The 10,722-nt window shown below is 36.7% G+C and overlaps 1 protein-coding gene across 1 annotated transcript in view; it reads left to right on the top strand.

The window, feature by feature from the left end:
* The first annotated feature begins 2,600 nt into the window (after positions 1-2,600).
* ZDHHC5 (zDHHC palmitoyltransferase 5) overlaps positions 2,601-10,722 on the top strand; it is a 64,515-nt gene continuing 56,393 nt past the window's right edge. The window contains exon 1 of the mRNA XM_007423071.4: positions 2,601-2,753. The gene's annotated coding sequence lies outside the window, so the exon portion shown is untranslated. The remainder of the gene's footprint in view (positions 2,754-10,722) is intronic.

Here is a 10,722-nt window from a genome sequence, read left to right as displayed (position 1 = left end):
CAATAATTCTGCAGTCCACTGATACCAACTGTAATTAGTTTTGCAAATGATAGTATGTATGCAAGTAGGTTATCAGTCATCATTTTATGGGTAGTAAATAGGAAATTATAAATCTTGTCATGGATTACCTACTTAAGGGCCTGAAATTACACTTAAGGGGTTAGTAACTGTATTTCCTATGACTTGGTCTTCTACTAACAGAAGCTGCAACACAAAGTATTCTGTTTGCTCTTGAAACAAGGCTGCTCCTGGCTAGTAGTCCTGGCATTTATGTGTAAAATATACAGTATGGCAACTTCCAGTCTGCAAGTTCCAAGATTGGTGCAATGGTCAATTTGTTTTAAAACTTCAAAAACCTCATAACATGCTGAATTCCTCCTTCCTTTAGGACACTGTCTTCCATTCCACCAAATCTATTCTCAATTATCAGATAGGCTGTTTAAAGGTTTTGCAATAACCAAGTAATTTTAAATGGAACATAAGTAAACCACTACAATGGGTCATACTAGAAACCCTGCCAAGATCAAAATCATGTACTACAAAAACCTGTATACTTCCTTATTATTCTTCCATATTCTCCAAAGACCATTAGGGATATGAAATACATAGAATAACATTTCTTCTTTCCTCTTATTCTTTGCAAGTTATTAATTGCACCATACATTTCTGCATCTCTCCATTTGTCGGTAGTTGCATCTCTAAAAATCAACATTATTGAGCAAAATAGTGTTCTGAAAACATCTATTACAACAGTAGTTCACTTCATACCCGCATGTTGTGTACCAATTTTGTAATTCTATGGGTTCTAAAGCATACAAGAACTGAATTTGCAAAATAAATCTTACAGTCATTAACTTTACAATTACATTTTAACATCTGCTCCTATTAAAACAATATTCTCCCTAAGCCAAGATCATGTAGCCATACCTTTGGCCTAAACTAACTATAACTTGATGGAAGTTATATCTATAGATAATTACTACCTACAAATATATACAAATCTACATCTACAAATATATAGATGTAGATACATACTAGACAAAATGTAATGAACAGCATGTTCAATATAGCAGGGTACAGCTTTTGTTAGGCTAAAAGGCAATTTCTGAACCTTGAATCTGAAGACCTACTGTATCCCCTTCATCTTCAGACAACTCTATTGTGTTCTATATGTCTCTGATGTGAAAAGACTTGGAACCTATTTTCTAACCAATGAAAAGGGAGACCTGAATCCCCACCCCCTGAAAATAGGAACGCTCCTCTCTGACACAGGAGAAACACAATGCAATAGTAATGGTGAATGGTATAAAGAGACAATCTGAGCCTCTTTATTCTGGAATTAGATACTGTCTTAACAGGAAAATACTTGCTCATGAGCCCATTCAAAAAACTACCTATCTTTCCTTGAAAAAAATACATTAGGAAGTACACATTTCTGTTTGTACTGAGTGGAGGAAGAAAAACCTTGTAGGTGCCCTTATAAACCATATATAAGAGAATAGGCCCAAGCTGGTAACAGTTTAGCAAAATTCTCTATAGATGCAGAATCCTTTGAAGAACCTCAAGAAGAAGAATTTTACAATGGTTAGGGAGAACCAGGTGACCATTCTGTAGATTTCCTTTCTTGGCTTTCTGTAAGTTTTTTTGGTGCACAGAGAGAAGCAGAGTGCAAGTATTTTAATTTCATAGCTGATTGGAAAGAACTTGCCAAATGATCATGCTTATTAGGATTTTTGGACTAATACTAATTATAATACAGGTTTTCAAAAATTATACATACAAAATTAAAAACTCTTTGAGTTACAACTATGGGAATACTACCAGAGGCCACATGTATTTCTTTTCATTCGTACCGGTAGCAGGACTATACAAAATTATCTTGGACATTTTAGAGTCTAGAAACATGAATTCCATACATATAATGTCCTCTATCAGAAATAAAACTAAAGATTCTGGTCAAGATATTTTAAACAGTTTAATCTGCAGGAGAATATTTTTTGCAAATTCTTTAATAAATTTGTATCAAAATACTGTACATCCACAACACAAACATTAAAAACCTTCATAAATATAGAAACAAAATTATATATAATAATGACAAGTATGCTATCTAAGCTTAAAATCGCAGCACTTCTAAGCAGTTTCCCATGGCGATATACTGTAGCACTAGCAACAAAATTATATTATTTAATAATAATAAAACATAAAATTAAATTAGCAACAAAAATACGAGACTTCACACAGCGACCCATAGTCGTCCGAGTGTAAAATAAAAACGCAAACTCTCTACGATTCCCGCATGGCCATTCTGCACTTCTGTCCCTGCCCTCCTAATCTATCAAACTATTGGTTAAGATGCTTCCAGACGCCTAACGTCACTCACACGCATGCGTATAGATCTAATTTTCTAGCTCTAGCTTTTCAGCTCTTTTTCCGAGTCGTGATTTATAGTGGCGCGGTTCCGCCCCTTTACGCAAACGAATCCGTTCTCGCTTTTCGCCTATACGTAGCTTCTTGCGCATGTCCGCAGGAGTGCGCAAGGAAAGGAAGGAGGGGTGTAGAGAGAGGGTGACTGCGCGCGCGCCTGCGGGCAGCAACCTGACCAACCGGCGAGCCCGAGCGGGTTTGAGAACGCGCATGCGCGCCCTACTTCCCGTGCTGGTGTTTCTTGTGACTGCTTGGGCCGACCGACCGAGTACTTCGTTTCCCGGAGCGGCAGCCAGGCGCGGCTACCGAAGGGACGGCGCTCGCGGGTAGGTGCCAAGGTTGACGGCAGCAAAGGGAGAGCTTCGTCTCCACTTCAGGGAGTGGCGGGCGTGGAGAGGGGTCCTTCCCCGCCCGTGGGGTGACGGCTCCGTGGGCCTAACGGCTCTCGGCTCTTTCTCAGGATCAAGAAGAGCGAGAGGCGAGGGAGGTTGTTGCCTCCTTTAAGTTCTACTATTTCCTTCTCGTGCTCGGGGCGCGAGTGTAACTTCTGCCTCAGCTAAGCACCCCTGAGGGCCTCTCCCACGAATAAGACACCCGCCTCACACCTCTTTCCCGGTGGTTTCGCTGCTCTTTGTCACGCCCCGAATGGGTTCCGACGCCTCCTGCTGCTGCTTCTGAGTTACGAAGGTTCCCCACCCCACTCCGAGTTTTATTGGTAGTCGTAGTTTGCCCTACCGACATAACTCGTGGATGGATAAGTTACTTATCCAAACTTTGCCGATAATCCTCCTCTCCTTTCGAGTTCTTTTTCATAAACCTTGGTCCTTACCCAGTAATCTGTTTAAGGCTACACCCCAAGGATAACTTATAGGTACTGTTAAGCGTGGAGTTCATAGTTGTAGGCTACATCTGGAGGTATGTAGTTATTTAGTTGAAAGATAGGAAATTGGCTTTCTGTTTCAAACTCTGCGTTTTGAATTGGGAGTGTATGGCCACTATTTATTTTTTTAAAAAGATTATATTATCTTACAATAATTCTTCCCTAAGCAGTTTAATGTAGGTGCTTGAGAAGTAGAGGTGTCTACTATTTGTTAGAATATTTTCATTGCTGATACTTTTATACTCAATTTTGCACACATTCTTCCGTATTTGAACTCAGTCTCAGTTTACTTCTACATAAAAGAAAAATGAATATTTGTTACTTCCGGAGTGTTGTTTGGGAGAACCTTTCTTTATCTTGCATGCTAACAAAATAGCAATATAGACCCCATGTTTTCATTAAGGAGGTCTGCATTCAGTGAAATTTGTTGTGGGAATTTCTTTAGTCACATCGGTAATTGATGAAGACCTTCCTGTAGTAGAGTTTGCTTGAAAAAGTAGTTCAGTAGTTGAAACTAGAGCAGAGTAGATATGCAAAAAAATATTTTTGAGAGTTACATTTTGATCTTGAAAAATGAACACATTTTTAACTTAAAGTCTGTTTTTTAGTTCATATTCTGTTGATCACTTTTTTTCTGTTTCCAAGTTGCCTGCATGTTGTTCTTGTGCACTGCAAGCCTCTTTAGTCTCTCTCTATTCATTCTTGTTTCTTTTCACTCATGATACTTCATTGTTTTCTTGTCATGGTTTTTGCTTTAGCCCCATAGTCCATGAACTCTTTTTTTGAGTACAGTATTTACATTACTCAATGCAAATTCTGATTTAGAATTCATATTTATCTGGAGTTTTCCATATTAACATGTCTCTTCATTGGAGTAATCTTTAGAGATTTTTCTGTAATTGCTTTTATCATCTGAGGTAAGATGGGTGCTCTGACAACCTTCTAAGTCTTGATTTTTATTTATACAGTTCTGTTCCCTAAAGTGTTTTTGCTGCTGACATTTTTATCTTTTTGTGCTAAGATGTTTTAAATTATTTAGCTTTTATTATTAAATTATATTTTTAATGAATTACCCCTGTATGTAAGAATTTCATCTTGCTTTTGCACACTAGAAGAACAAGATATATTTAAATAGTTTATATGTGTGGTACTTAGACTGGGACCAACAGCATTTGTTTATAAAGTGAGCTTTTTGGTCAGGAGAAGTATAGAGTAAAGAAATAGGTTATATTTGTATATCCTTCCCAGCTATCATCCAGTTGTTAGGTGGTCTTGACTCATATAGCACAGAAGGCAGACACAGATAAGGGCATTTGCCAGTAAGCTGATTTTTGTAATAAAAAGCCTATGTATGAGGAGAAACTTGTTTTTGCTGTAGATAAGAAAGTGAATAGGTAATAGCAGGTATTCAAGCAATGACATGCTATAGTGGAAGATCTTGATAGCTATTTCTAATGTAGTAATGGAGAAAAATTAGAAAACAAACAAATGGAGAAAAATTAGAAGAAAACAAACAAATAAAAGCTATTTTAAAGCTGTGTTTTGATGAAATGCTTAACTAAATCAGGGGGTAGTTCACATGTAATGCAAGCCCCATAACCTAATCAGTTTATGGTTCAAGAAGGTTGTTTTGGATTAACTAACCTTCCTAGGTTGCATGAAATAGGAAGGATAGTTAACAGAGTGTTGATACTCCCCACCTGCTGCTAGTAAAAAGAGGTGTGCCTAGAGTGGTTCCAAAAAATGGAACACCTCTAAGTACTCCTTATCTCAGAGCTTTCTCTTTTTCATCTCCCACCCCTCTGGCTATCAGAGACAGTTAAAACAGGAGCAGAAAAGGTGTAGGGATGCATAATCTCCCTTCCATTCTACACCAGCCCTAATCAGGCCACCACAGGTTTTTTTTTCTTTTTCCTTAGGGAATATAAAGCAGGAAGTGACAGCTTCCCATCCATTTTCCTGATGGCTGGACTTCCTGCAAAGATGGCTGCTCTGCTTCTCATTTGTCTGCCATCATGTTGCTGGAGTAAATGTTTATCCCAGGGTAGCAGCAAACCAGGTTAGCGTTGATGTGTGAATACAGCCTAACTAACTTTTTGGGAGGAGGACTACACCTGCAACCATCAGTTTATTTTGAATGCTGTTTACTTCTTCCAGAATTTGTGTTTTTAGATCCTTATAGTAAGTAAACTACCCGGATGAATCTGTTACCACTGCCATTCTCAGCTAACACAAATTGTGGATAAGCCTTTAATAGGGTTTGTTCTTAGGTAATTTTCTGGTTAGCTCTTGGGCCAACTGGTAATGATGGATGGCTTTCCACCTAGAACAGGAGAAGGCATTCTGATACCCTTTCAATATTTTAGACTACAACTTCTACAAGTTCCAGTTAATTTAACTTGATGGTCAAGCACTAAACAGCTAGTCCTAGACTTATGACCACAATTAGGACTGGAACTTTCATCACTAAGCTATGTGGTCGTTAAATGAGTCATGCCCAATTTTATTACCTTTTTTGCCATAGTCATTTAAGCAAATCACAGTGGTTGTTAAGAGAATCACACAGTCGTTAAGTGAATCTCACTTCCCCCATTGACTTTGCTTGTTGGAAGCCTCCTGGAAAGGTTGCAAAGGGCGATCACATGACCCTGGGATGCTGCAACCATTGTAAATATATGCTGGTTGCCAAGCGCCCAAATTTTGATCATGTGACCATCGGGATGCAGCGGTCGTAAGGGTGAAGACCAGTCGTAAGTAACTTTTTTTAGCACCATCTTAACTTTGAACAGTCGTTAAATGAATGATCATAAGTCGAGGACTACCTGTAGTGGTTTTGCCCCTCCAAATTTAAGTGGCATCTGGTTGCCTTTTTCCCATTCTGGAATAGCAACTTACATGTCAGAGTTTGCATGATGTATTGAAGGGTAAGATGTACGATAAAAGTATTAATTTTTTTTCTCTCATCTACTGCAATACATAGGGTAGAATGACAAGGGACATTTAAACATCTGGTTTAATTGGACTTAGAGTTTAAAATCTAATATACTTTCAAAACAGAATATGGCATATATGTAGTCTTACTGCTGCTGTTTAGTAGAGCTGTGAAGACCTGGCTTTTCACCCAGGCCTTTGGCAGGGAGAGTGAGACCCCTTGCTTCATTGTACTTGCCATCTTTTATGTTTATCTTTTGTTGATTTTATTGTAATTTTTTTGATTGTTGTGAGCCACCTGGAAGCTTTGAGAGTTGGGCAGTATATAAGTTTAAATAACAGTAACAATAACAACCCTGTGTAGAATTGTGCAAATCATAGATTACATGTGCCCCCCCCCCAAGCCATTTTCAGTTTTTGGGCTATTGAAAACAATTTTTACCATACTTTTAAAGACAGCTGGCATAATTTCCCACCAATTTTAGATGGGAAGTAGATAAAAAACGTTTAAAACCTGGAATAGAATTATAGTGTTTACTAAAGTTAACGCCTATCAAATAAGTAGCTGGTTACACAATAGTCAGACCACTGCTGAAAGTTGATTTAGATGAAGTTCTGTCTAGAAACCTCATCAAAAAGTTATCTTTTTGGCTCTCTACACTACCAGAATAAGACTGAAAAATCCCTATCCTGCTTACAGGTCTATATATTTTGCAATGTATGCACTCAGGTGGTATTGGAACAAAGCATGCATTAGGGTGGAACCCCCCCCCCCATTTAAAGAGTATTTATATGTAAATGAAATCCAACATAATAAGTCAAAATACCATTTTAAAGAGGGGAAGTAACTTAATATGGAAATATTCAGAGGGATGGTTTTCTACAGTCACTCAATTTATTTGCTGTCTATTGGAGAAAGATGGACTCACGTAGAAGATAAAAATTGGGATTACATAAATAAATACTCTGGAAGTAGCTTGTTTAGTTCAGATACAGTTGCCTGTGACACCTGACTCAAGAATGAAATCTTGGTGGGATGGTACATTATATCAATATAGTTATTCCATGAGGTTTTCAGTTATTTTATACTATCAAGTTCTGCTTTTTTTAAACAAAATAACTTGCCTTCTGGATTCTTAGCAGCTTTTTTTTCAAGCAGCATATAAGATGAAAATATAACCATGCACGTGCTTGTGAAATTCATTCAGTTGTTAAAGTGCTAACAATAAAAGCTTTAAAGGAGAACATGAAGCTTGGTGAATAATATTTCTATATAGTTCCCCACCCCCACCCCCCAGTACTCTATCTTAGTATCATTGAAGAGATATCTATTACATTATCCAAAAACTCAATTGTGCCAATTCTCTGGTTGTCACACTGCTTGGAAAGAAAAAACTAATCTTTTTTTACTAAATTTAATTTGTGTATGAGAGTAAAAGTGCCCATGTTGCAGGGGGTGGGGTAAAGATTAAAGATCTTTAAAAGGCAGTCCTAATATATGACTGTCAAATCTCATCAGGAAGCTATACTGTATGCCCTTTCAGCCTTTTAAATCCATTACAGAAACTCATATGTACGTCCCTTGTGGGAAAAGTTTCAGATAAGACAAAAAGATTTCTGCATGGTAAAAAATACAATAGCTGAAAGTTTAATGTGCAGAAGGAGTTTTAAAAATGGAAATTTTACAGAAAGGAAGAAAATCAAAAACTACATCTTTTTTATCGAATTATTTTAGACTTGAATGAGGCCATTTAGAGCAATGAATTCAATGCAGTAATCCAAATTTAGTAAGTGGGGATCTAACCTTTGCTTTAACACATCATATACATGATACACATCACACAGGTAAAAGTGATAGCTTATACCTCATCCCAAAATCAGTTCCATTGTCAAAGTCTTCTAAGATTTATTCAGAAACTCTTTTCCTGCAACTTAAGACCATTTTTCTGTGTTCTGTACTCTGGGAAGATAAGAACAGGTCTTGTCCTTGCTTTAAATATGTTAGACCTGCGTGAACTGTAACAGTACTGAAAAAAGATAAGCACTTGAAATAACTCTTTGCTCTGGCTTGGGCACTAAAATAAGAGAACATGCAGAATGCATGCTTCCCACCTCATCTCGCATTGTTCTAAGAGACTTCCTGTCTTATATTGCTGTACAGGAGAAGACATTTTACCTTAAAGTTAACTTTAGTTTGGGATCAAGGCATTCTTTTGCAATCAATATTAATATAATATATGAATCTGAACAGTTTTATTCAGAAAAAATGGTGAACTATAATATGAGAAATAATAAAACTTTTATACTGAATCCATCTAAAAAGTATACTGATACTTCTGTAGTTTTAGATCTGCTATATGATTTAGTCACTTAGAAGTTATTCATGTATTGAATTACCAGGTTGTCTGAAGCTGATGGCTAATATAACAATTTTTAAGATACAATCACATGACCAACTTCTAACCACCACTAACTGGTAGAAAATGTTATTAAGTTTTTGAAGAGCAATGGATAAGAAGTTGTGATATGGCAAACGTTAGTTGGGATGTGTAATTCCTCTCAGAACTCCAATCGTGATCTTTCTGCTGGAGGTAGATTCTTCTGGTTGTTACTTTATATGCAGCTCTCTGTAAATCCTATCTGGTGAGTTGTAGAACACTACATTGGGAGACCAATATAGGTGCAGGTAGAACAACAAACCTAGCCTTTTCTTCTGCAGAATCTATTGCAGTATTACAACCTCCTATTTGAATGGATGGAACCCTTCATTTACAGAGTAATTCTCTATCCAAGACATGTTATTTGTCTTGATAGTATCCACAAGGCTTAAATTATAGCTCTTTTTTATTTCAATTAATCTATTAAATATGACCTGTTTATAACTTACAATATGTCGATTTTCAAAAAACTTTTGAAAGCATTTTTTCAGCAAATACAAATCATAGGATTAGAGGACAAATGTTTAATAGATTGGAAGCTGGTTAAACAAGGAACATAATGTAGGAATAGATGGTATAAAAAAACCCAAGTATGCACTGTTCAAAGGGTGTTTTTCTGGAGTGAACACTGAGATAGTCCAGTTCACAAATGACACATTCATAATACAATCTATTAAATCTAATGCAGATTCTGAAGAACATAAAGAACAGAAAAATGGTAACAGAAAAAAAATCCAATTGGATAAAAGGTATAAAGGAAACCGGTGCAAATAGATGCAAAGTATGACATATAGGAACAAAGAAATTATCTCTCAAATAACACTGATTAGGTAAACTAATAGTAACTTTCCAGAAACTTTAGAATTTTGGTAGAAATTTCACCAAAAATATTAACCCTATCTGCTCAATTTTAGCAGTTGAAAAAATTTGACAAGCGTTAATGGCATGGATTGTAAAATAAGTAAATAAAAGTTCACAGAACGTTTTCTGTCCCCTTCTCACCTCTGTAATTGTGAAAGGCATCAGGACTGACTTCTTCTTTTAAACAATGGGGCTGTTAAGAATCACTTTCTAGTAGTAGTCTCCAATGCCCTACCTTACATCATTCAGGATGATTTTTTTGTTGTTGTTCAGGACAGTTTTTAGGAACTATTTAATATAAGATTTAATAATTGCATGGAAGTTAAAGTAGTGATTACAGCTAGTTTAGAAATTTTAAAAAATGATAGAGATTTCTATTAGAGGAGTTGTGCCTTCTCAGTGGCAGCATCTACCCTATGGAATAGCATCCCCCTGAAGATTTGGATGGCCCCAACCCTGTTAGCCTTTTGCAAGGCATTAAAGACCTGCTGTCCCCCCAGGCATTTGTGTCAATGGGTAGATGAGCTCTGCTGCTATTGCTGGTGAGTCAAGTCAGTGGTTTTCTTGGGCACCAGGGGTTGTCTTGTGTAGTTGTTTCTTTTAATCTTGTAAACTGCCCAGAATCACCTATATGAGATGGGCAGCTATATACATTTTATATATAAATAAGTAAATGAATCTATCAGTAGTAGTAGCTACTTGCAGTCAGAAGTACAATTCCCATGTACAGCTGCAGAATACTCTCTGAATAGTAGATGCTAAAATCAGATAGGGAGATTGCAGTATAAGCAGAATACCAGTTACTGGGCTTATAAAGAAAGCTTTCATATTTTACTCTCGAGGTTGCAAAAGAGTTTTGGTTCTTTTTTGTTGAAAATAGAATACAGGTTAACAGTAGTTTCACCCAGTAAGATACTACTTGCTGGTTCTCTCATTCACTAAAATGTCCTTTGATTTTCCCCAGATTTTTTGTTTATCCATTAAGCATTATCATAAGTTTCTTATAGAACATTTATTAACATAAGTAATAAAATAAAAATGAGTCTTTTCTCTAGCTGTATATTAGGTATGGGCCACATATTCTGGCCAAGGACCTCACTGAATAATTTTGGGAACCTAATGGGTACTAATTAAGCAGAACTACATGGATGGAATTGGGTTTTTAAGAAAATTTTAAGGGGGTTA

The sequence above is a fragment of the Python bivittatus genome, unplaced genomic scaffold, assembly GCF_059951505.1.
Source record: "Python bivittatus isolate LINGU-HERP-01145 unplaced genomic scaffold, Pbiv_v1 ctg000480_np1212, whole genome shotgun sequence".
NCBI classification, from domain to species: Eukaryota; Metazoa; Chordata; class Lepidosauria; order Squamata; family Pythonidae; genus Python; species Python bivittatus.
The sequence above is the reverse complement of the archived record's forward strand: the minus strand, read 5'-3'. Positions and strand labels throughout refer to the sequence as shown.